General features: G+C 53.9%; 12 non-coding genes across 12 annotated transcripts; 6 read left to right on the top strand and 6 right to left on the bottom strand.

The window, feature by feature from the left end:
* The first annotated feature begins 1869 nt into the window (after nucleotides 1-1869).
* On the top strand, nucleotides 1870-1942 carry trnaa-ugc (transfer RNA alanine (anticodon UGC)). The gene has a single exon. It is a non-coding gene; the product is annotated as a tRNA-Ala (tRNA).
* A 272-nt stretch (nucleotides 1943-2214) lies between these two features.
* On the bottom strand, nucleotides 2215-2287 carry trnat-cgu (transfer RNA threonine (anticodon CGU)). The gene has a single exon. It is a non-coding gene; the product is annotated as a tRNA-Thr (tRNA).
* Nucleotides 2288-9018: 6731 nt separating this feature from the next.
* Nucleotides 9019-9091, top strand: trnaa-ugc (transfer RNA alanine (anticodon UGC)). Its single transcript has one exon. It is a non-coding gene; the product is annotated as a tRNA-Ala (tRNA).
* Nucleotides 9092-9363: 272 nt separating this feature from the next.
* trnat-cgu (transfer RNA threonine (anticodon CGU)) lies at nucleotides 9364-9436 on the bottom strand. Its single transcript has one exon. It is a non-coding gene; the product is annotated as a tRNA-Thr (tRNA).
* Nucleotides 9437-12926: 3490 nt separating this feature from the next.
* On the top strand, nucleotides 12927-12999 carry trnaa-ugc (transfer RNA alanine (anticodon UGC)). Its single transcript has one exon. It is a non-coding gene; the product is annotated as a tRNA-Ala (tRNA).
* A 272-nt stretch (nucleotides 13000-13271) lies between these two features.
* Nucleotides 13272-13344, bottom strand: trnat-cgu (transfer RNA threonine (anticodon CGU)). Its single transcript has one exon. It is a non-coding gene; the product is annotated as a tRNA-Thr (tRNA).
* Nucleotides 13345-15454: 2110 nt separating this feature from the next.
* On the top strand, nucleotides 15455-15527 carry trnaa-ugc (transfer RNA alanine (anticodon UGC)). Its single transcript has one exon. It is a non-coding gene; the product is annotated as a tRNA-Ala (tRNA).
* A 272-nt stretch (nucleotides 15528-15799) lies between these two features.
* On the bottom strand, nucleotides 15800-15872 carry trnat-cgu (transfer RNA threonine (anticodon CGU)). Its single transcript has one exon. It is a non-coding gene; the product is annotated as a tRNA-Thr (tRNA).
* A 2110-nt stretch (nucleotides 15873-17982) lies between these two features.
* On the top strand, nucleotides 17983-18055 carry trnaa-ugc (transfer RNA alanine (anticodon UGC)). The gene has a single exon. It is a non-coding gene; the product is annotated as a tRNA-Ala (tRNA).
* A 272-nt stretch (nucleotides 18056-18327) lies between these two features.
* trnat-cgu (transfer RNA threonine (anticodon CGU)) lies at nucleotides 18328-18400 on the bottom strand. Its single transcript has one exon. It is a non-coding gene; the product is annotated as a tRNA-Thr (tRNA).
* A 4425-nt stretch (nucleotides 18401-22825) lies between these two features.
* On the top strand, nucleotides 22826-22898 carry trnaa-ugc (transfer RNA alanine (anticodon UGC)). The gene has a single exon. It is a non-coding gene; the product is annotated as a tRNA-Ala (tRNA).
* A 272-nt stretch (nucleotides 22899-23170) lies between these two features.
* trnat-cgu (transfer RNA threonine (anticodon CGU)) lies at nucleotides 23171-23243 on the bottom strand. The gene has a single exon. It is a non-coding gene; the product is annotated as a tRNA-Thr (tRNA).
* Between the last annotated feature and the right edge of the window lie 1407 nt (nucleotides 23244-24650).

The raw sequence follows: 24650 nt of genomic DNA, 5'->3' as shown, positions 1-24650 counted from the left end.
TCACTGGGACGCTGCTCCCAGTTCCCTGGAGCTGTGGGCCGGTGGGTACCCCTTGGTTCTCACCGGGTAGGGGGAGGCCTTCACCCATCCCCTCAGAGGGATCGTCTTTTCCTTCTTGGGCGGTGTTGCCCTCCTTTCTCCCCACGGCGCTCTGCCTCTTCCTCCGGAGGCGACCCTTCTTGCGCCCGTCCTCACCCTCGGAGGAGCTGCCTGTATCCTCCTCTTGGAGGTGTCTCTTCCCCCTTCGCTTGGTGGCTTTGGGGCCCTCGAGAGGTTTCCTTTTCCTGTTTTTAACGATAATCCACTGCTCTGCCTCCTTTGATCCCTCCTCTTCCATTTCCTCCGTCAGTCTTGCAGGAGCTTGGGTCGGCTGCTGCATCTCCCCGCTGTCTGCTGCCTGCTCCTCTACAACTTTCCCTTCCTTCTGGGTGCCTCCAGGCACCGTTCCTTTGCTGATTCGCGGTACCTCGTTAGACTTTGTCGGTCCGCGGCTCGTGTTGCCACCTCCGGCCATCTGTGCGTAGGTGGCGGCTCCTCGTCTCGGGCAGGCCTTGTACATGTGGCCCGCCTCCCCGCACAGGTTGCAGCTCTTTTCCTCCCGACAGTCCTTTGTCAAGTGACCCTCCTGTTTGCAGTTCCTGCAGATGGTCACTTTGCAATCCACCGCCACGTGTCCCGGCTTCCCGCAGGTTCGGCACACTTTGGGCTGCCCTGCATATGTCAGGTAGCCTCTGCTCCCTCCGATTGCGAAGCTCGAGGGTGGGTGGAGGATGTTCCCACTGTCATCGGCCCTCAGAGTTACCTTGACCTGCCTCTTACTGGTCCAGATCCCAAAGGGGTCGATCACATCGGTGGCTTCTCCCTCGACTTGGACGTACCTTCCCAGGAAGGTCAGGACATCAGCCGCTGGAACGTAGGGGTTGTACATATGGATTGTAACAACCCGGTTCCTCTGTGCAGGAAGCACACACAATGGCGTCGCCGACAAGATGGAGAACAGCGGCTCCCCTTCCTTCTCCTTGAAGACCTTCAGGAGCTGTTCGCACAGCTTCACGCTTCTGAAGGTCACATCGAAGTAGCCTGCCCCAGGGAAATCCTGCAGGCAGTACACGTCTGCGGCTGCAAGGCCGCAACACTCCAGCAGAACTTTCTTCACAAACACCGTCCGATCCACCGGTGTGTGCTCCTCCACCTTCTTCACAGTCACCCTGACTGTGTTCCGAATGCCCTGGCCCGGGCGGCGAGTGGCTGCTGAGGCCATAGCTCAGAGGTTGGCTGGTCCCTGAATTGGCGTTAGGCCGAAGCCAGCATGAAGATCCACCAAGAGCAGGTCAGCACAACCAAACGATCCTCCAACGTCCAATCACGATCCAGCGATGGTCTCCAGCAGCTCCGACGACTCGCAACACGACCCCCGCAGTTTTTCCCCCGCCAGCACGCTTCTGCTGCGTCGAACCTCCAACACTCGAGCAGAATCTCTTCCTCTGGTCCTCAGGAACGACACATATTCCGAGCCCTCTGGAGGAACACAACATCCACGCAGTCAGTCAGCACTCACTTGAACGTGTCGCAAGTCTCCAATCAGTCAGACAGCGCTCTCGAGTGCTACCTCACACTTGTTGTGACTGCTGGCGCCGATCGGTTCGTTTGGATTCTGGAATCTCAGAGCGTCTCGCTGGCGATTCTTTCGGCGGCACCGTGTTTTCCAGAAGACTTCGCGCACGTGCTGCTGCTGCTGCTGCTCGGATGTGTCGATAGTCGCGTCGCGTTGTTCGGTTGAATACAGCGTGCAATCTCGAGAGGAAATCGCCTGCTGCTCTCAGCTCATCCTTCCGAAACACCATGGGGGCTAAGCAAGTGTACAGTTTAGGGGAATTAGCTCAAATGGTAGAGCGCTCGCTTTGCATGCGAGAGGTAGTGGGATCGATGCCCACATTCTCCACAGTGCTTTTCCTGGGGAGGCGCAAGCAGTGTGACCCTCGCGTGAACCCTGCGTGTGGCTCCAGTCTTTGCTGCTGCACAGATAGCACGATGGTGAGTTTACAAAATGCTGTGCAGAAAAACAAGTTGAGCACGTGTCGCCCAGATGTTAAACCTTCCAGCGACGCGTTTGCTCTGGTGTGGTCAGTTCAAAGCAGGCGTGAAGCCGTCCAAAGCAAATATTATTGCCCGCGGAGAGAAAGAAAACGCGTAAGGTGACAAAGGCCACAGTCTTGCCTTCTCTGAGGATTAAACTCAGGACCTTCAGATTACGAGACTGACGCGCTGCCTACTGCGCTAAGAAGGCCAGCCGACAGCCGAGGCTCATACCGCGTGCCCAAATAGGCCGGTTTTCAAGGTGCTGCGAGCCACAGAGCAACCCTCGTCAGAAAGCTGCAGCTCGAGTGAGGCCAGGATATCGGCTTTCAATCCACAATCACGCACCTCGCCCGTTACATGCTGGGCTCTGGCCCGTGCAGAGACACGGCCCACTCGCGGTGCCGCAGAGCCGTGGCGTCAGGAGCGCGGCAAAGCCCGGTATGTCTTGCGCTTGGCAGGCAACATTCGGCAAAGCCTTTCACTTCTTTGTCTCGATGGCTCCGCTACTGGAGAGCCACGTCACAGCGCACTAAGATCCTTTGCTCAGCACTCCATGCAGGCAAGAAGGGAGGTGCTTCCGTTTACCAAAGAGCCTAAGAAAATGAGGGTTTGCTTCAGGAAAAGAAGGAAGCACATGTCAGGTATAGACAGGATAGATCGAGTGAATCCGTACAAGAGTGTAAAGACAGTAGGGAAATCAGGAGGGTAAAAAGGGGACCTGAGATAGCTTTGGCAGAGAGAGTTAAGGAAAATCCAAAGGGTTTTTGCAAATACATTATAAGGACAAAAGGGTGACTAGGGAGAGAAGAGGGCCCCTCGAGGATCAGCACAGCGGCCTTTGTGTCGAGCCGCAGGAGAGGCTGGGCCGATACTAAACGAGTATTTTGCATCAGTGTTTACTGTGGAAAAGGATAGAATGTAGGGAGAAGTATAGAATATAGGGAAATGGATGGTGACATCTTGAAAATTGTCCACATTGCAGAGGAGGAATGCTGGATGCCTTGAAGCGCGTACAAGTGGATCAATGCCCAGGACCTGATCAGGTCTGGGGGAAGCTAAGAAAGTGATTGCTGGGCCCCTTGCTGAGATATTTGTATGGTTGATATAAAATCATGAGGCGTATAGATCGGATAAATAGACAAAGTCTTTTCCCTGGGGTGCGGGAGACCAGCACTAGAGGGGCAGAGGTTTAGGGTGAGAGGGAAAAGATATGAAAGAGAACTAAGGGGCACCTTTTTCACACAGAGGGTGGTACGTGTATGGAATGAGCTGCCAGAGGAAGTGGCGGAGGCGAGTACAATTGCAACATTTAAAAGGCACCTGGGTGGCTATATGAATAGGAAGGGTTTGGAGGGATATGGCCCGGGTGCCGGCAGGTACGACTAGATTGGGATGGGATATCTGGTCGGAAAGGTCCGACCGAAGGGTCTCTTTCCGTGACGTACATCTCTATGACTCCTTTCAAGCAAAGTTTTCCCGCGAAGCGGCGCTCTAAACTGCTCGATGACAACTTACTATGTCAACGTCCGGACGAAGGAGTCTTCCATTCCTGTCGGAAAACTGCCTGTGGACTTCTCTTCGTTTCCTCTTCATGAAATCTGGCCTGCACGGGGTGTGCCACTTCCACAGTTGAACAAGTTGAACAGCAACGCATCCGAGCAGGTCAGCACTTAGGAAAGGCCCTACCGGTCAGACAGGGCTCGCGGGTGCTGCTTCAGACGAGTGGCGGTTGCTCTTTGCATCTCGGCCTGCTTGGCGTGTATCTGAAAGCAGCACTTTGCGGAACCTGACCGCAGGGCTGCAGCTCACGAGGATGAAGGAGAAGCCCTCTTTTTTTGTCTGGTAACAGCGCCAAGTGTTCTCTTTCTCCAAAATACACCTTCTTCTTCTTCTTCTTCTTCAGAGAAGTCTGCCTGTTGGTGTGCTGTGACGTCTGCAGTTGCAAACCACGAGCAGCAGGGAGCCCTCTGGAGGAACACAACTTTTTTTTTTTTTTTTTATTTCAAAAATATACTTTATTCATAAATGATTTGATGGTCTGTACATTGGATCATGCCATACATATGTCCATATTTACAAACACAGCTTCGACTTTATTCTTGTCCTTTACAATCCTGTGCATTTTTTCAATCTTGTATATATACATATATTTGGCTGAGGCATCAGCAGAGCCCAAAAAAACGTCTGTATGGGCCCCCTGTTCTTCTTTCGGCAGGCCAATCTTACACAGTGGTCTTTCCCCACCGCGCCTTGGCGGCAGCTGCCCCAAGCTTCAGCGAGTCCCTCAACACGTAGTCTTGGACCTTGGAATGTGCCAGTCTGCAACACTCGATCGGGGTCAACTCCTTCAGCTGGAAGATCAACAGGTTTCGGACCGCCCAGAGAGCGTCCTTCACCGAGTTGATGATCCTCCAGGCGCAGTTAATGTTCGTCTCGGTGTGAGTCCCGGGGAACAGGCCGTAGAGCACGGAGTCCCGCGTCACGACGCTGCTCGGGACGAACCTCGACAAGCACCACTGCATTCCTCTCCAGACTTCCTCTGCATAGGCACATTCCAGAAGGAGGTGTGTGACAGTCTCGTCCCCCCCGCAGCCACTTCGAGGGCAGCGTGCGGTGCGGCAGAGAGTCCGGGCGTGCATAAAGGATCTCACAGGCAGAGCCCTTCTCACCACCAGCCAAGCCACGTCTTGGTGCTTGTTGGAAAGTTCTGGCGATGAGGCATTCTGCCAAATGGCTTTGACAGTCTGCTCAGGGAACCGCTCGACAGGATCCGCCCTCTCCTTTTCCCGAAGGGTCTCAAGGACGCTACGTGCTGACCACTTCCTGATGGACTTGTGGTCAAAGGTGTTTTTCCTCATAAATATCTCCACGAAGGACAGGTGATACGGAACGGTCCAACTACTCGGAGCGTTCCGCGGCAGCGAGGCCAGGCCCATCCTTCGCAACACCGGGGACAGGTAGAACCTCAGTACGTAGTGACACTTGGTGTTTGCGTACCGGGGATCCACGCACAGCTTGATGCAGCCACACACAAAGGTGGCCATCAGGGTGAGGGTGGCATTGGGCGTGTTTTTTCCCCCATTGCACCGGTCTTTGTACATAGAGTCTCTTCGGACCCGGTCCATCTTTGATCTCCAAATGAATTGGAAGATGGCCCGGGTGACTGCGGCGGCACAGGTCCTGGGGATAGGCCAGACCTGTGCCACATATAGCAATACTGAGAGTACCTCACACCTGATGACCAGGTTTTTTCCCGCGATGGAGAGCGACCGTTGCCCCCATCTGCCTAGTTTCTGTCTCATCTTCCTGATCCGCTCCTCCCAGGTCTTGGCGCACGCCCCAGCCCCCCCGAACCAAATACCCAGCACCTTCAGGTGGTCAGTCCTGACGGTGAAGGGGATAGAGGATTGGTCGGCCCAGTTCCCGAAGAGCATGGCCTCGCTCTTGCCTCGGTTTACCTTGGCCCCCGAGGCCCGTTCGAACTGGTCGCAGATGCACACGAGTCTGTGCACGGACAGCGGATCCGAGCAGAAAACAGCGACGTCATCCATGTACAGGGAGGCCTTAACCTGCAGGCCCCCGCTGCCAGGAATAGTCACCCCTCTCAGGCTCGCATCCTTCCTGATGGATTCGGCAAATGGCTCTATGCAACACACAAACAAGGCGGGTGAGAGGGGGCATCCCTGCCTGACTCCAGATCTTACAGGGAAGCTATCTGATTCCCACCCATTGATTGAGACTGCACTGACAATGTTGGTGTAGAGCAGTCTGATCCAATTTCCGATTCCCTCCCCAAAGCCCATTTTGGAGAGGACATCCCTCATATATGTATGCGATATCCTGTCAAAGGCTTTCTCCTGGTCCAGGCTGATGAGGCAGGTGTCCACCCCCCTGTCCTGCACGTAGGCGATCGTATCCCTGAGGAGTGCGAGACTCTCAGAGATCTTCCTGCCCGGTACAGCACAGGTTTGGTCCGGGTGGATCACCGATCCCAGAGCAGACCTGACCCGGTTGGCGATGACCTTTGACAGGATTTTGTAGTCTGCATTTAACAGTGAGATCGGTCTCCAATTTCTAATTTCCTCCCTCTCCCCCTTCCGCTTGTAGACGAGGGTGATGATGCCTTTCCTCATGGATTCACTCATGGTACCTGCCCGGAGCATACTGACATACACCTCCAGCAGGTCCTGGTCGATCAAGTCCCAAAGAGCGGAATAAACCTCGACCGGTAAGCCGTCGCTTCCGGGAGTTTTATTCTTTTCGAAGGACTCGAGGGCCTTGGTCAGTTCATCCAGAGATAGCGGCTGGTCCAGCCTCTCTCGTGTTCCGTCATCTAGGACCTCCGTGATAGAGGACAGGAACGACTGGGAGGCCGCGCTGTCGGTCGGCTTCGAGTCATACAGGCTGGCGTAGAAGGATTTGCTGATCCTCATGACGTCAGCCTGAGATGACGTTACCGAGCCATCTTCTTTCTTCAGGCTGCTGAGCACGGAGCTCTCTTTGTGCACCTTCTGGAAGAAGAAACGTGAGCACGTCTCGTCCTGCTCCACCGAGCGGACCCTGGACCGGAAGATTATCCTGGAGGCCTCCGAGGCAAAGAGCGAGGCTTGCTGGCCCTTCACCTCCTTGAGGTCCTCCGTGACCTCCACCCCCATCGTCTGCAGCAGGAGCAGGTTCTGCATACTTTCCTGGAGCTGGGACAGTTTTCCCCGCCTCTCTCTCGCCTCCTGGACACCTTTGAGGATAAAGAACCTCTTGATGTTCCCTTTTACCGTTTCCCACCAGTCCGATGGAGACTCAAAGAGGGGCTTCACGGTTCTCCAACCTGCGTAATCCCTCTTGAGCTCTTCGATGTTTCCCGGGGTCAACAGCTTAGTGTTCAGTTTCCACGTTCCCTTGCCCGCCCGCTGTTCGTCCTGTAGGTGACAGTCGGCCAGCAGGAGGCAGTGGTCAGAGAAGAACACCGGCTTGACGTCGGTGGATCTGACCGAGAGCGTTCGGGACACAAACAGGTAATCTATCCTTGAGCGGATAGACCCGTCTGCCCGTGACCAGGTGTATCTACGCTGCGCTCCGTCTGCAGGGGCGCTGAAGACGTCGTGCAGCTTGGCGTCTTTGACCGTTTCCATCAGGGCCCTGGACGTAGCGTCCGGTTTACTGTCCCCCCCGCCGGATCGTCCATCAGCATCAATGATGCAGTTGAAGTCTCCGGCCAGAATGACCGGCCTGGACGTAGCCAGCAGCAGTGGAAGCTGTTGCAGGACGGCCAACCGTTCGCTCTTACCCACTGGGGCGTACACGTTGATTAGTCTCACGGGAGCGTTTCTGTATTTGACGTCCACGACGAGGAGGCGCCCGCCCACCACCTCCTTAACCTCGGAGATGGTGAAGTTGCCTCCCCGCAACAGGATACCCAGGCCGGAGGCGCGGCTATCGTTGCCCCCCGACCACACTGACGGCCCGTGGGCCCACAAGCTCGACCATCTCCTGTAACTGCTGAGGTGCGGTATCCCGCACTCCTGCAGAAACAGGACATCGGCTTTGACGTTGGCCAGGAAGGCCAGCGTTGAAACACATCGCGTAGCCGCTTTAATGCTACGCACATTTATGCTGGCAATTTTAAACCCCATTTTAACAGTTTGCGGGGTTACCAGTGTCCATTTTCTTCTGGTCTTGCTCCAGTGGGGTAGCTGCGTGCATCCCCGTGGTGACAGCAAACTGCTGGACCTTCCCAGGGCTGAGGTAGTTGTCCGGCTCCACGCTGGAGTCATTTCCCCGCTCTGGTGTCATCGTGTCAGACCCAGGGTCCGCATCGCCCCGTTCTCCATCTGACATCAGGGCTGTCACTGGGACGCTGCTCCCAGTTCCCTGGAGCTGTGGGCCGGTGGGTACCCCTTGGTTCTCACCGGGTAGGGGGAGGCCTTCACCCATCCCCTCAGAGGGATCGTCTTTTCCTTCTTGGGCGGTGTTGCCCTCCTTTCTCCCCACGGCGCTCTGCCTCTTCCTCCGGAGGCGACCCTTCTTGCGCCCGTCCTCACCCTCGGAGGAGCTGCCTGTATCCTCCTCTTGGAGGTGTCTCTTCCCCCTTCGCTTGGTGGCTTTGGGGCCCTCGAGAGGTTTCCTTTTCCTGTTTTTAACGATAATCCACTGCTCTGCCTCCTTTGATCCCTCCTCTTCCATTTCCTCTGTCTGTCTTGCAGGAGCTTGGGTCGCCTGCTGCATCTCCCCGCTGTCTGCTGCCTGCTCCTCTACAACTTTCCCTTCCTTCTGGGTGCCTCCAGGCACAGTTCCTTTGCTGATTCGCGGTACCTCGTTAGACTTTGTCGGTCCGCGGCTCGTGTTGCCACCTCCGGCCATCTGTGCGTAGGTGGCGGCTCCTCGTCTTGGGCAGGCCTTGTACATGTGGCCCGCCTCCCCGCACAGGTTGCAGCTCTTTTCCTCCCGACAGTCCTTTGTCAAGTGACCCTCCTGTTTGCAGTTCCTGCAGATGGTCACTTTGCAATCCACCGCCACGTGTCCCGACTTCCCGCAGGTTCGGCACACTTTGGGCTGCCCTGCATATGTCAGGTAGCCTCTGCTCCCTCCCCTCTGGAGGAACACAACATCCACGCAGTCAGTCAGCACTCACTTGAACGTGTCGCAAGTCTCCAATCAGTCAGACAGCGCTCTCGAGTGCTACCTCACACTTGTTGTGACTGCTGGCGCCGATCGGTTCGTTTGGATTCTGGAATCTCAGAGCGTCTCGCTGGCGATTCTTTCGGTGGCACCGTGTTTTCCAGAAGACTTCGCGCACGTGCTGCTGCTGCTGCTGCTCGGATGTGTCGATAGTCGCGTCGCGTTGTTCGGTTGAATACAGCGTGCAATCTCGAGAGGAAATCGCCTGCTGCTCTCAGCTCATCCTTCCGAAACACCATGGGGGCTAAGCAAGTGTACAGTTTAGGGGAATTAGCTCAAATGGTAGAGCGCTCGCTTTGCATGCGAGAGGTAGTGGGATCGATGCCCACATTCTCCACAGTGCTTTTCCTGGGGAGACGCAAGCAGTGTGACCCTCGCGTGAACCCTGCGTGTGGCTCCAGTCTTTGCTGCTGCACAGATAGCACGATGGTGAGTTTACAAAATGCTGTGCAGAAAAACAAGTTGAGCACGTGTCGCCCAGATGTTAAACCTTCCAGCGACGCGTTTGCTCTGGTGTGGTCAGTTCAAAGCAGGCGTGAAGCCGTCCAAAGCAAATATTATTGCCCGCGGAGAGAAAGAAAACGCGTAAGGTGACAAAGGCCACAGTCTTGCCTTCTCTGAGGATTAAACTCAGGACCTTCAGATTACGAGACTGACGCGCTGCCTACTGCGCTAAGAAGGCCAGCCGACAGCCGAGGCTCATACCGCGTGCCCAAATAGGCCGGTTTTCAAGGTGCTGCGAGCCACAGAGCAACCCTCGTCAGAAAGCTGCAGCTCGAGTGAGGCCAGGATATCGGCTTTCAATCCACAATCACGCACCTCGCCCGTTACATGCTGGGCTCTGGCCCGTGCAGAGACACGGCCCACTCGCGGTGCCGCAGAGCCGTGGCGTCAGGAGCGCGGCAAAGCCCGGTATGTCTTGCGCTTGGCAGGCAACATTCGGCAAAGCCTTTCACTTCTTTGTCTCGATGGCTCCGCTACTGGAGAGCCACGTCACAGCGCACTAAGATCCTTTGCTCAGCACTCCATGCAGGCAAGAAGGGAGGTGCTTCCGTTTACCAAAGAGCCTAAGAAAATGAGGGTTTGCTTCAGGAAAAGAAGGAAGCACATGTCAGGTATAGACAGGATAGATCGAGTGAATCCGTACAAGAGTGTAAAGACAGTAGGGAAATCAGGAGGGTAAAAAGGGGACCTGAGATAGCTTTGGCAGAGAGAGTTAAGGAAAATCCAAAGGGTTTTTGCAAATACATTATAAGGACAAAAGGGTGACTAGGGAGAGAAGAGGGCCCCTCGAGGATCAGCACAGCGGCCTTTGTGTCGAGCCGCAGGAGAGGCTGGGCCGATACTAAACGAGTATTTTGCATCAGTGTTTACTGTGGAAAAGGATAGAATGTAGGGAGAAGTATAGAATATAGGGAAATGGATGGTGACATCTTGAAAATTGTCCACATTGCAGAGGAGGAATGCTGGATGCCTTGAAGCGCGTACAAGTGGATCAATGCCCAGGACCTGATCAGGTCTGGGGGAAGCTAAGAAAGTGATTGCTGGGCCCCTTGCTGAGATATTTGTATGGGTGATATAAAATCATGAGGCGTATAGATCGGATAAATAGACAAAGTCTTTTCCCTGGGGTGCGGGAGACCAGCACTAGAGGGGCAGAGGTTTAGGGTGAGAGGGAAAAGATATGAAAGAGAACTAAGGGGCACCTTTTTCACACAGAGGGTGGTACGTGTATGGAATGAGCTGCCAGAGGAAGTGGCGGAGGCGAGTACAATTGCAACATTTAAAAGGCACCTGGGTGGCTATATGAATAGGAAGGGTTTGGAGGGATATGGCCCGGGTGCCGGCAGGTACGACTAGATTGGGATGGGATATCTGGTCGGAAAGGTCCGACCGAAGGGTCTCTTTCCGTGACGTACATCTCTATGACTCCTTTCAAGCAAAGTTTTCCCGCGAAGCGGCGCTCTAAACTGCTCGATGACAACTTACTATGTCAACGTCCGGACGAAGGAGTCTTCCATTCCTGTCGGAAAACTGCCTGTGGACTTCTCTTCGTTTCCTCTTCATGAAATCTGGCCTGCACGGGGTGTGCCACTTCCACAGTTGCACAAGTTGAACAGCAACGCATCCGAGCAGGTCAGCACTAAGGAAAGGCCCTACCGGTCAGACAGGGCTCGCGGGTGCTGCTTCAGACGAGTGGCGGTTGCTCTTTGCATCTCGGCCTGCTTGGCGTGTATCTGAAAGCAGCACTTTGCGGAACCTGACCGCAGGGCTGCAGCTCACGAGGATGAAGGAGAAGCCCTCTTTTTTTGTCTGGTAACAGCGCCAAGTGTTCTCTTTCTCCAAAATACACCTTCTTCTTCTTCTTCTTCTTCAGAGAAGTCTGCCTGTTGGTGTGCTGTGACGTCTGCAGTTGCAAACCACGAGCAGCAGGGAGCCCTCTGGAGGAACTTTTTTTTTATTTCAAAAATATACTTTATTCATAAATGATTTGATGGTCTGTACATTGGATCATGCCATACATATGTCAATATTTACAAACACAGATTCGACTTTATTCTTGTCCTTTACAATCCTGTGCATTTTTTCAATCTTGTATATATACATATATTTGGCTGAGGCATCAGCAGAGCCCAAAAAAAAAACGTCTGTATGGGCCCCCTGTTCTTCTTTCGGCAGGCCGATCTTACACGGTGGTCTTTCCCCACCGCGCCTTGGCGGCAGCTGCCCCAAGCTTCAGCGCGTCCCTCAACACGTAGTCTTGGACCTTGGAATGTGCCAGTCTGCAACACTCGGTCGGGGTCAACTCCTTCAGCTGGAAGATCAACAGGTTTCGGACCGCCCAGAGAGCGTCCTTCACCGAGTTGATGATCCTCCAGGCGCAGTTAATGTTCGTCTCGGTGTGAGTCCCGGGGAACAGGCCGTAGAGCACGGAGTCCCGCGTCACGGCGCTGCTCGGGACGAACCTCGACAAGCACCACTGCATTCCTCTCCAGACTTCCTCTGCATAGGCACATTCCAGAAGGAGGTGTGTGACAGTCTCGTCCCCCCCGCAGCCACTTCGAGGGCAGCGTGCGGTGCGGCAGAGAGTCCGGGCGTGCATAAAGGATCTCACAGGCAGAGCCCTTCTCACCACCAGCCAAGCCACGTCTTGGTGCTTGTTGGAAAGTTCTGGCGATGAGGCATTCTGCCAAATGGCTTTGACAGTCTGCTCAGGGAACCGCTCGACAGGATCCGCCCTCTCCTTTTCCCGAAGGGTCTCAAGGACGCTACGTGCTGACCACTTCCTGATGGACTTGTGGTCAAAGGTGTTTTTCCTCATAAATTTCTCCACGAAGGACAGGTGATACGGAACGGTCCAACTACTCGGAGCGTTCCGCGGCAGCGAGGCCAGGCCCATCCTTCGCAACACCGGGGACAGGTAGAACCTCAGTACGTAGTGACACTTGGTGTTTGCGTACCGGGGATCCACGCACAGCTTGATGCAGCCACACACAAAGGTGGCCATCAGGGTGAGGGTGGCATTGGGCGTGTTTTTTCCCCCATTGCACCGGTCTTTGTACATAGAGTCTCTTCGGACCCGGTCCATCTTTGATCTCCAAATGAATTGGAAGATGGCCCGGGTGACTGCGGCGGCACAGGTCCTGGGGATAGGCCAGACCTGTGCCACATATAGCAATACTGAGAGTACCTCACACCTGATGACCAGGTTTTTTCCCGCGATGGAGAGCGACCGTTGCCCCCATCTGCCTAGTTTCTGTCTCATCTTCCTGATCCGCTCCTCCCAGGTCTTGGCGCACGCCCCAGCCCCAGGGAGCCCTCTGGAGGAACACAACATCCACGCAGTCAGTCAGCACTCACTTGAACGTGTCGCAAGTCTCCAATCAGTCAGACAGCGCTCTCGAGTGCTACCTCACACTTGTTGTGACTGCTGGCGCCGATCGGTTCGTTTGGATTCTGGAATCTCAGAGCGTCTCGCTGGCGATTCTTTCGGCGGCACCGTGTTTTCCAGAAGACTTCGCGCACGTGCTGCTGCTGCTGCTGCTCGGATGTGTCGATAGTCGCGTCGCGTTGTTCGGTTGAATACAGCGTGCAATCTCGAGAGGAAATCGCCTGCTGCTCTCAGCTCATCCTTCCGAAACACCATGGGGGCTAAGCAAGTGTACAGTTTAGGGGAATTAGCTCAAATGGTAGAGCGCTCGCTTTGCATGCGAGAGGTAGTGGGATCGATGCCCACATTCTCCACAGTGCTTTTCCTGGGGAGACGCAAGCAGTGTGACCCTCGCGTGAACCCTGCGTGTGGCTCCAGTCTTTGCTGCTGCACAGATAGCACGATGGTGAGTTTACAAAATGCTGTGCAGAAAAACAAGTTGAGCACGTGTCGCCCAGATGTTAAACCTTCCAGCGACGCGTTTGCTCTGGTGTGGTCAGTTCAAAGCAGGCGTGAAGCCGTCCAAAGCAAATATTATTGCCCGCGGAGAGAAAGAAAACGCGTAAGGTGACAAAGGCCACAGTCTTGCCTTCTCTGAGGATTAAACTCAGGACCTTCAGATTACGAGACTGACGCGCTGCCTACTGCGCTAAGAAGGCCAGCCGACAGCCGAGGCTCATACCGCGTGCCCAAATAGGCCGGTTTTCAAGGTGCTGCGAGCCACAGAGCAACCCTCGTCAGAAAGCTGCAGCTCGAGTGAGGCCAGGATATCGGCTTTCAATCCACAATCACGCACCTCGCCCGTTACATGCTGGGCTCTGGCCCGTGCAGAGACACGGCCCACTCGCGGTGCCGCAGAGCCGTGGCGTCAGGAGCGCGGCAAAGCCCGGTATGTCTTGCGCTTGGCAGGCAACATTCGGCAAAGCCTTTCACTTCTTTGTCTCGATGGCTCCGCTACTGGAGAGCCACGTCACAGCGCACTAAGATCCTTTGCTCAGCACTCCATGCAGGCAAGAAGGGAGGTGCTTCCGTTTACCAAAGAGCCTAAGAAAATGAGGGTTTGCTTCAGGAAAAGAAGGAAGCACATGTCAGGTATAGACAGGATAGATCGAGTGAATCCGTACAAGAGTGTAAAGACAGTAGGGAAATCAGGAGGGTAAAAAGGGGACCTGAGATAGCTTTGGCAGAGAGAGTTAAGGAAAATCCAAAGGGTTTTTGCAAATACATTATAAGGACAAAAGGGTGACTAGGGAGAGAAGAGGGCCCCTCGAGGATCAGCACAGCGGCCTTTGTGTCGAGCCGCAGGAGAGGCTGGGCCGATACTAAACGAGTATTTTGCATCAGTGTTTACTGTGGAAAAGGATAGAATGTAGGGAGAAGTATAGAATATAGGGAAATGGATGGTGACATCTTGAAAATTGTCCACATTGCAGAGGAGGAATGCTGGATGCCTTGAAGCGCGTACAAGTGGATCAATGCCCAGGACCTGATCAGGTCTGGGGGAAGCTAAGAAAGTGATTGCTGGGCCCCTTGCTGAGATATTTGTATGGGTGATATAAAATCATGAGGCGTATAGATCGGATAAATAGACAAAGTCTTTTCCCTGGGGTGCGGGAGACCAGCACTAGAGGGGCAGAGGTTTAGGGTGAGAGGGAAAAGATATGAAAGAGAACTAAGGGGCACCTTTTTCACACAGAGGGTGGTACGTGTATGGAATGAGCTGCCAGAGGAAGTGGCGGAGGCGAGTACAATTGCAACATTTAAAAGGCACCTGGGTGGCTATATGAATAGGAAGGGTTTGGAGGGATATGGCCCGGGTGCCGGCAGGTACGACTAGATTGGGATGGGATATCTGGTCGGAAAGGTCCGACCGAAGGGTCTCTTTCCGTGACGTACATCTCTATGACTCCTTTCAAGCAAAGTTTTCCCGCGAAGCGGCGCTCTAAACTGCTCGATGACAACTTACTATGTCAACGTCCGGACGAAGGAGTCTTCCATTCCTGTCGGAAAACTGCCTGTGGACTTCTCTTCGTTTCCTCTTCATGAAATCTGGCCTGCACGGGGTGTGCCACTTCCACAGTTGCACAAGTTGAACAGCAACGCATCCGAGCAGGTCAGCACTAAGGAAAGGCCCTACCGGTCAGACAGGGCTCGCGGGTGCTGCTTCAGACGAGTGGCGGTTGCTCTTTGCATCTCGGCCTGCTTGGCGTGTATCTGAAAGCAGCACTTTGCGGAACCTGACCGCAGGGCTGCAGCTCACGAGGATGAAGGAGAAGCCCTCTTTTTTTGTCTGGTAACAGCGCCAAGTGTTCTCTTTCTCCAAAATACACCTTCTTCTTCTTCTTCTTCTTCAGAGAAGTCTGCCTGTTGGTGTGCTGTGACGTCTGCAGTTGCAAACCACGAGCAGCAGGGAGCCCTCTGGAGGAACACAACATCCACGCAGTCAGTCAGCACTCACTTGAACGTGTCGCAAGTCTCCAATCAGTCAGACAGCGCTCTCGAGTGCTACCTCACACTTGTTGTGACTGCTGGCGCCGATCGGTTCGTTTGGATTCTGGAATCTCAGAGCGTCTCGCTGGCGATTCTTTCGGCGGCACCGTGTTTTCCAGAAGACTTCGCGCACGTGCTGCTGCTGCTGCTGCTCGGATGTGTCGATAGTCGCGTCGCGTTGTTCGGTTGAATACAGCGTGCAATCTCGAGAGGAAATCGCCTGCTGCTCTCAGCTCATCCTTCCGAAACACCATGGGGGCTAAGCAAGTGTACAGTTTAGGGGAATTAGCTCAAATGGTAGAGCGCTCGCTTTGCATGCGAGAGGTAGTGGGATCGATGCCCACATTCTCCACAGTGCTTTTCCTGGGGAGGCGCAAGCAGTGTGACCCTCGCGTGAACCCTGCGTGTGGCTCCAGTCTTTGCTGCTGCACAGATAGCACGATGGTGAGTTTACAAAATGCTGTGCAGAAAAACAAGTTGAGCACGTGTCGCCCAGATGTTAAACCTTCCAGCGACGCGTTTGCTCTGGTGTGGTCAGTTCAAAGCAGGCGTGAAGCCGTCCAAAGCAAATATTATTGCCCGCGGAGAGAAAGAAAACGCGTAAGGTGACAAAGGCCACAGTCTTGCCTTCTCTGAGGATTAAACTCAGGACCTTCAGATTACGAGACTGACGCGCTGCCTACTGCGCTAAGAAGGCCAGCCGACAGCCGAGGCTCATACCGCGTGCCCAAATAGGCCGGTTTTCAAGGTGCTGCGAGCCACAGAGCAACCCTCGTCAGAAAGCTGCAGCTCGAGTGAGGCCAGGATATCGGCTTTCAATCCACAATCACGCACCTCGCCCGTTACATGCTGGGCTCTGGCCCGTGCAGAGACACGGCCCACTCGCGGTGCCGCAGAGCCGTGGCGTCAGGAGCGCGGCAAAGCCCGGTATGTCTTGCGCTTGGCAGGCAACATTCGGCAAAGCCTTTCACTTCTTTGTCTCGATGGCTCCGCTACTGGAGAGCCACGTCACAGCGCACTAAGATCCTTTGCTCAGCACTCCATGCAGGCAAGAAGGGAGGTGCTTCCGTTTACCAAAGAGCCTAAGAAAATGAGGGTTTGCTTCAGGAAAAGAAGGAAGCACATGTCAGGTATAGACAGGATAGATCGAGTGAATCCGTACAAGAGTGTAAAGACAGTAGGGAAATCAGGAGGGTAAAAAGGGGACCTGAGATAGCTTTGGCAGAGAGAGTTAAGGAAAATCCAAAGGGTTTTTGCAAATACATTATAAGGACAAAAGGGTGACTAGGGAGAGAAGAGGGCCCCTCGAGGATCAGCACAGCGGCCTTTGTGTCGAGCCGCAGGAGAGGCTGGGCCGATACTAAACGAGTATTTTGCATCAGTGTTTACTGTGGAAAAGGATAGAATGTAGGGAGAAGTATAGAATATAGGGAAATGGATGGTGACATCTTGAAAATTGTCCACATTGCAGAGGAGGAATGCTGGATGCCTTGAAGCGCGTACAAGTGGATCAATGCCCAGGACCTGATCAGGTCTGGGGGAAGCTAAGAAAGTGATTGCTGGGCCCCTTGCTGAGATATTTGTATGGGTGATATAAAATCATGAGGCGTATAGATCGGATAAATAGACAAAGTCTTTTCCCTGGGGTGCGGGAGACCAGCACTAGAGGGGCAGAGGTTTAGGGTGAGAGGGAAAAGATATGAAAGAGAACTAAGGGGCACCTTTTTCACACAGAGGGTGGTACGTGTATGGAATGAGCTGCCAGAGGAAGTGGCGGAGGCGAGTACAATTGCAACATTTAAAAGGCACCTGGGTGGCTATATGAATAGGAAGGGTTTGGAGGGATATGGCCCGGGTGCCGGCAGGTACGACTAGATTGGGATGGGATATCTGGTCGGAAAGGTCCGACCGAAGGGTCTCTTTCCGTGACGTACATCTCTATGACTCCTTTCAAGCAAAGTTTTCCCGCGAAGCGGCGCTCTAAACTGCTCGATGACAACTTACTATGTCAACGTCCGGACGAAGGAGTCTTCCATTCCTGTCGGAAAACTGCCTGTGGACTTCTCTTCGTTTCCTCTTCATGAAATCTGGCCTGCACGGGGTGTGCCACTTCCACAGTTGCACAAGTTGAACAGCAACGCATCCGAGCAGGTCAGCACTAAGGAAAGGCCCTACCGGTCAGACAGGGCTCGCGGGTGCTGCTTCAGACGAGTGGCGGTTGCTCTTTGCATCTCGGCCTGCTTGGCGTGTATCTGAAAGCAGCACTTTGCGGAACCTGACCGCAGGGCTGCAGCTCACGAGGATGAAGGAGAAGCCCTCTTTTTTTGTCTGGTAACAGCGCCAAGTGTTCTCTTTCTCCAAAATACACCTTCTTCTTCTTCTTCTTCTTCAGAGAAGTCTGCCTGTTGGTGTGCTGTGACGTCTGCAGTTGCAAACCACGAGCAGCAGGGAGCCCTCTGGAGGAACACAACATCCACGCAGTCAGTCAGCACTCACTTGAACGTGTCGCAAGTCTCCAATCAGTCAGACAGCGCTCTCGAGTGCTACCTCACACTTGTTGTGACTGCTGGCGCCGATCGGTTCGTTTGGATTCTGGAATCTCAGAGCGTCTCGCTGGCGATTCTTTCGGCGGCACCGTGTTTTCCAGAAGACTTCGCGCACGTGCTGCTGCTGCTGCTGCTCGGATGTGTCGATAGTCGCGTCGCGTTGTTCGGTTGAATACAGCGTGCAATCTCGAGAGGAAATCGCCTGCTGCTCTCAGCTCATCCTTCCGAAACACCATGGGGGCTAAGCAAGTGTACAGTTTAGGGGAATTAGCTCAAATGGTAGAGCGCTCGCTTTGCATGCGAGAGGTAGTGGGATCGATGCCCACATTCTCCACAGTGCTTTTCCTGGGGAGGCGCAAGCAGTGTGACCCTCGCGTGAACCCTGCGTGTGGCTCCAGTCTTTGCTGCTGCACAGATAGCACGATGGTGAGTTTACAAAATGCTGTGCAGAAAAACAAGTTGAGCACGTGTCGCCCAGATGTTAAACCTTCCAGCGACGCGTTTGCTCTGGTGTGGTCAGTTCAAAGCAGGCGTGAAGCCGTCCAAAGCAAATATTATTGCCCGCGGAGAGAAAGAAAACGCGTAAGGTGACAAAGGCCACAGTCTTGCCTTCTCTGAGGATTAAACTCAGGACCTTCAGATTACGAGACTGACGCGCTGCCTACTGCGCTAAGAAGGCCAGCCGACAGCCGAGGCTCATACCGCGTGCCCAAATAGGCCGGTTTTCAAGGTGCTGCGAGCCACAGAGCAACCCTCGTCAGAAAGCTGCAGCTCGAGTGAGGCCAGGATATCGGCTTTCAATCCACAATCACGCACCTCGCCCGTTACATGCTGGGCTCTGGCCCGTGCAGAGACACGGCCCACTCGCGGTGCCGCAGAGCCGTGGCGTCAGGAGCGCGGCAAAGCCCGGTATGTCTTGCGCTTGGCAGGCAACATTCGGCAAAGCCTTTCACTTCTTTGTCTCGATGGCTCCGCTACTGGAGAGCCACGTCACAGCGCACTAAGATCCTTTGCTCAGCACTCCATGCAGGCAAGAAGGGAGGTGCTTCCGTTTACCAAAGAGCCTAAGAAAATGAGGGTTTGCTTCAGGAAAAGAAGGAAGCACATGTCAGGTATAGACAGGATAGATCGAGTGAATCCGTACAAGAGTGTAAAGACAGTAGGGAAATCAGGAGGGTAAAAAGGGGACCTGAGATAGCTTTGGCAGAGAGAGTTAAGGAAAATCCAAAGGGTTTTTGCAAATACATTATAAGGACAAAAGGGTGACTAGGGAGAGAAGAGGGCCCCTCGAGGATCAGCACAGCGGCCTTTGTGTCGAGCCGCAGGAGAGGCTGGGCCGATACTAAACGAGTATTTTGCATCAGTGTTTACTGTGGAAAAGGATAGAATGTAGGGAGAAGTATAGAATATAGGGAAATGGATGGTGACATCTTGAAAATTGTCCACATTGCAGAGGAGGAATGCTGGATGCCTTGAAGCGCGTACAAGTGGATCAATGCCCAGGACCTGATCAGGTCTGGGGGAAGCTAAGAAAGTGATTGCTGGGCCCCTTGCTGAGATATTTGTATGGGTGATATAAAATCATGAGGCGTATAGATCGGATAAATAGACAAAGTCTTTTCCCTGGGGTGCGGGAGACCAGCACTAGAGGGGCAGAGGTTTAGGGTGAGAGGGAAAAGATATGAAAGAGAACTAAGGGGCACCTTTTTCACACAGAGGGTGGTACGTGTATGGAATGAGCTGCCAGAGGAAGTGGCGGAGGCGAGTACAATTGCAACATTTAAAAGGCACCTGGGTGGCTATATGAATAGGAAGGGTTTGGAGGGATATGGCCCGGGTGCCGGCAGGTACGACTAGATTGGGATGGGATATCTGGTCGGAAAGGTCCGACCGAAGGGTCTCTTTCCGTGACGTACATCTCTATGACTCCTTTCAAGCAAAGTTTTCCCGCGAAGCGGCGCTCTAAACTGCTCGATGACAACTTACTATGTCAACGTCCGGACGAAGGAGTCTTCCATTCCTGTCGGAAAACTGCCTGTGGACTTCTCTTCGTTTCCTCTTCATGAAATCTGGCCTGCACGGGGTGTGCCACTTCCACAGTTGCACAAGTTGAACAGCAACGCATCCGAGCAGGTCAGCACTAAGGAAAGGCCCTACCGGTCAGACAGGGCTCGCGGGTGCTGCTTCAGACGAGTGGCGGTTGCTCTTTGCATCTCGGCCTGCTTGGCGTGTATCTGAAAGCAGCACTTTGCGGAACCTGACCGCAGGGCTGCAGCTCACGAGGATGAAGGAGAAGCCCTCTTTTTTTGTCTGGTAACAGCGCCAAGTGTTCTCTTTCTCCAAAATACACCTTCTTCTTCTTCTTCTTCTTCAGAGAAGTCTGCCTGTTGGTGTGCTGTGACGTCTGCAGTTGCAAACCACGAGCAGCAGGGAGCCCTCTGGAGGAACTTTTTTTTTTTTTTTTATTTCAAAAATATACTTTATTCATAAATGATTTGATGGTCTGTACATTGGATCATGCCATACATATGTCCATATTTACAAACACAGATTCGACTTTATTCTTGTCCTTTACAATCCTGTGCATTTTTTCAATCTTGTATATATACATATATTTGGCTGAGGCATCAGCAGAGCCCAAAAAAACGTCTGTATGGGCCCCCTGTTCTTCTTTCGGCAGGCCGATCTTACACAGTGGTCTTTCCCCACCGCGCCTTGGCGGCAGCTGCCCCAAGCTTCAGCGCGTCCCTCAACACGTAGTCTTGGACCTTGGAATGTGCCAGTCTGCAACACTCGGTCGGGGTCAACTCCTTCAGCTGGAAGATCAACAGGTTTCGGACCGCCCAGAGAGCGTCCTTCACCGAGTTGATGATCCTCCAGGCGCAGTTAATGTTCGTCTCGGTGTGAGTCCCGGGGAACAGGCCGTAGAGCACGGAGTCCCGCGTCACGGCGCTGCTCGGGACGAACCTCGACAAGCACCACTGCATTCCTCTCCAGACTTCCTCTGCATAGGCACATTCCAGAAGGAGGTGTGTGACAGTCTCGTCCCCCCCGCAGCCACTTCGAGGGCAGCGTGCGGTGCGGCAGAGAGTCCGGGCGTGCATAAAGGATCTCACAGGCAGAGCCCTTCTCACCACCAGCCAAGCCACGTCTTGGTGCTTGTTGGAAAGTTCTGGCGATGAGGCATTCTGCCAAATGGCTTTGACAGTCTGCTCAGGGAACCGCTCGACAGGATCCGCCCTCTCCTTTTCCCGAAGGGTCTCAAGGACGCTACGTGCTGACCACTTCCTGATGGACTTGTGGTCAAAGGTGTTTTTCCTCATAAATTTCTCCACGAAGGACAGGTGATACGGAACGGTCCAACTACTCGGAGCGTTCCGCGGCAGCGAGGCCAGGCCCATCCTTCGCAACACCGGGGACAGGTAGAACCTCAGTACGTAGTGACACTTGGTGTTTGCGTACCGGGGATCCACGCACAGCTTGATGCAGCCACACACAAAGGTGGCCATCAGGGTGAGGGTGGCATTGGGCGTGTTTTTTCCCCCATTGCACCGGTCTTTGTACATAGAGTCTCTTCGGACCCGGTCCATCTTTGATCTCCAAATGAATTGGAAGATGGCCCGGGTGACTGCGGCGGCACAGGTCCTGGGGATAGGCCAGACCTGTGCCACATATAGCAATACTGAGAGTACCTCACACCTGATGACCAGGTTTTTTCCCGCGATGGAGAGCGACCGTTGCCCCCATCTGCCTAGTTTCTGTCTCATCTTCCTGATCCGCTCCTCCCAGGTCTTGGCGCACGCCCCAGCCCCCCCGAACCAAATACCCAGCACCTTCAGGTGGTCAGTCCTGACGGTGAAGGGGATAGAGGATTGGTCGGCCCAGTTCCCGAAGAGCATGGCCTCGCTCTTGCCTCGGTTTACCTTGGCCCCCGAGGCCCGTTCGAACTGGTCGCAGATGCACACGAGTCTGCGCACGGACAGCGGATCCGAGCAGAAAACAGCGACGTCATCCATGTACAGGGAGGCCTTAACCTGCAGGCCCCCGCTGCCAGGAATAGTCACCCCTCTCAGGCTCGCATCCTTCCTGATGGATTCGGCAAATGGCTCTATGCAACACACAAACAAGGCGGGTGAGAGGGGGCATCCCTGCCTGACTCCAGATCTTACAGGGAAGCTATCTGATTCCCACCCATTGATTGAGACTGCACTGACAATGTTGGTGTAGAGCAGTCTGATCCAATTTCCGATTCCCTCCCCAAAGCCCATTTTGGAGAGGACATCCCTCATATATGTATGCGATATCCTGTCAAAGGCTTTCTCCTGGTCAAGGCTGATGAGGCATGTGTCCACCCCCCTGTCCTGCACGTAGGCGATCGTATCCCTGAGGAGCGCGAGACTCTCAGAGATCTTCCTGCCCGGTACAGCACAGGTTTGGTCCGGGTGGATCACCGATCCCAGAGCAGACCTGACCCGGTTGGCGATGACCTTTGACAGGATTTTGTAGTCTGCATTTAACAGTGAGATCGGTCTCCAATTTCTAATTTCCTCCCTCTCCCCCTTCCGCTTGTAGACGAGGGTGATGATGCCTTTCCTCATGGATTCACTCATGGTACCTGCCCGGAGCATACTGACATACACCTCCAGCAGGTCCTGGCCGATCAAGTCCCAAAGAGCGGAATAAACCTCGACCGGTAAGCCGTCGCTTCCGGGAGTTTTATTCTTTTCGAAGGACTCGAGGGCCTTGGTCAGTTCTGGAGGAACACAACATCCACGCAGTCAGTCAGCACTCACTTGAACGTGTCGCAAGTCTCCAATCAGTCAGACAGCGCTCACGAGTGCTACCTCACACTTGTTGTGACTGCTGGCGCCGATCGGTTCGTTTGGATTCTGGAATCTCAGAGCGTCTCGCTGGCGATTCTTTCGGCGGCACCGTGTTTTCCAGAAGACTTCGCGCACGTGCTGCTGCTGCTGCTGCTCGGATGTGTCGATAGTCGCGTCGCGTTGTTCGGTTGAATACAGCGTGCAATCTCGAGAGGAAATCGCCTGCTGCTCTCAGCTCATCCTTCCGAAACACCATGGGGGCTAAGCAAGTGTACAGTTTAGGGGAATTAGCTCAAATGGTAGAGCGCTCGCTTTGCATGCGAGAGGTAGTGGGATCGATGCCCACATTCTCCACAGTGCTTTTCCTGGGGAGGCGCAAGCAGTGTGACCCTCGCGTGAACCCTGCGTGTGGCTCCAGTCTTTGCTGCTGCACAGATAGCACGATGGTGAGTTTACAAAATGCTGTGCAGAAAAACAAGTTGAGCACGTGTCGCCCAGATGTTAAACCTTCCAGCGACGCGTTTGCTCTGGTGTGGTCAGTTCAAAGCAGGCGTGAAGCCGTCCAAAGCAAATATTATTGCCCGCGGAGAGAAAGAAAACGCGTAAGGTGACAAAGGCCACAGTCTTGCCTTCTCTGAGGATTAAACTCAGGACCTTCAGATTACGAGACTGACGCGCTGCCTACTGCGCTAAGAAGGCCAGCCGACAGCCGAGGCTCATACCGCGTGCCCAAATAGGCCGGTTTTCAAGGTGCTGCGAGCCACAGAGCAACCCTCGTCAGAAAGCTGCAGCTCGAGTGAGGCCAGGATATCGGCTTTCAATCCACAATCACGCACCTCGCCCGTTACATGCTGGGCTCTGGCCCGTGCAGAGACACGGCCCACTCGCGGTGCCGCAGAGCCGTGGCGTCAGGAGCGCGGCAAAGCCCGGTATGTCTTGCGCTTGGCAGGCAACATTCGGCAAAGCCTTTCACTTCTTTGTCTCGATGGCTCCGCTACTGGAGAGCCACGTCACAGCGCACTAAGATCCTTTGCTCAGCACTCCATGCAGGTAAGAAGGGAGGTGCTTCCGTTTACCAAAGAGCCTAAGAAAATGAGGGTTTGCTTCAGGAAAAGAAGGAAGCACATGTCAGGTATAGACAGGATAGATCGAGTGAATCCGTACAAGAGTGTAAAGACAGTAGGGAAATCAGGAGGGTAAAAAGGGGACCTGAGATAGCTTTGGCAGAGAGAGTTAAGGAAAATCCAAAGGGTTTTTGCAAATACATTATAAGGACAAAAGGGTGACTAGGGAGAGAAGAGGGCCCCTCGAGGATCAGCACAGCGGCCTTTGTGTCGAGCCGCAGGAGAGGCTGGGCCGATACTAAACGAGTATTTTGCATCAGTGTTTACTGTGGAAAAGGATAGAATGTAGGGAGAAGTATAGAATATAGGGAAATGGATGGTGACATCTTGAAAATTGTCCACATTGCAGAGGAGGAATGCTGGATGCCTTGAAGCGCGTACAAGTGGATCAATGCCCAGGACCTGATCAGGTCTGGGGGAAGCTAAGAAAGTGATTGCTGGGCCCCTTGCTGAGATATTTGTATGGGTGATATAAAATCATGAGGCGTATAGATCGGATAAATAGACAAAGTCTTTTCCCTGGGGTGCGGGAGACCAGCACTAGAGGGGCAGAGGTTTAGGGTGAGAGGGAAAAGATATGAAAGAGAACTAAGGGGCACCTTTTTCACACAGAGGGTGGTACGTGTATGGAATGAGCTGCCAGAGGAAGTGGCGGAGGCGAGTACAATTGCAACATTTAAAAGGCACCTGGGTGGCTATATGAATAGGAAGGGTTTGGAGGGATATGGCCCGGGTGCCGGCAGGTACGACTAGATTGGGATGGGATATCTGGTCGGAAAGGTCCGACCGAAGGGTCTCTTTCCGTGACGTACATCTCTATGACTCCTTTCAAGCAAAGTTTTCCCGCGAAGCGGCGCTCTAAACTGCTCGATGACAACTTACTATGTCAACGTCCGGACGAAGGAGTCTTCCATTCCTGTCGGAAAACTGCCTGTGGACTTCTCTTCGTTTCCTCTTCATGAAATCTGGCCTGCACGGGGTG

This window comes from Chiloscyllium punctatum, chromosome 5 (assembly GCF_047496795.1).
Source record: "Chiloscyllium punctatum isolate Juve2018m chromosome 5, sChiPun1.3, whole genome shotgun sequence".
Taxonomy (NCBI): domain Eukaryota; kingdom Metazoa; phylum Chordata; class Chondrichthyes; order Orectolobiformes; family Hemiscylliidae; genus Chiloscyllium; species Chiloscyllium punctatum.
Note: the sequence above shows the minus strand (reverse complement) of the source record. Positions and strands in the feature narration are given on the sequence as shown.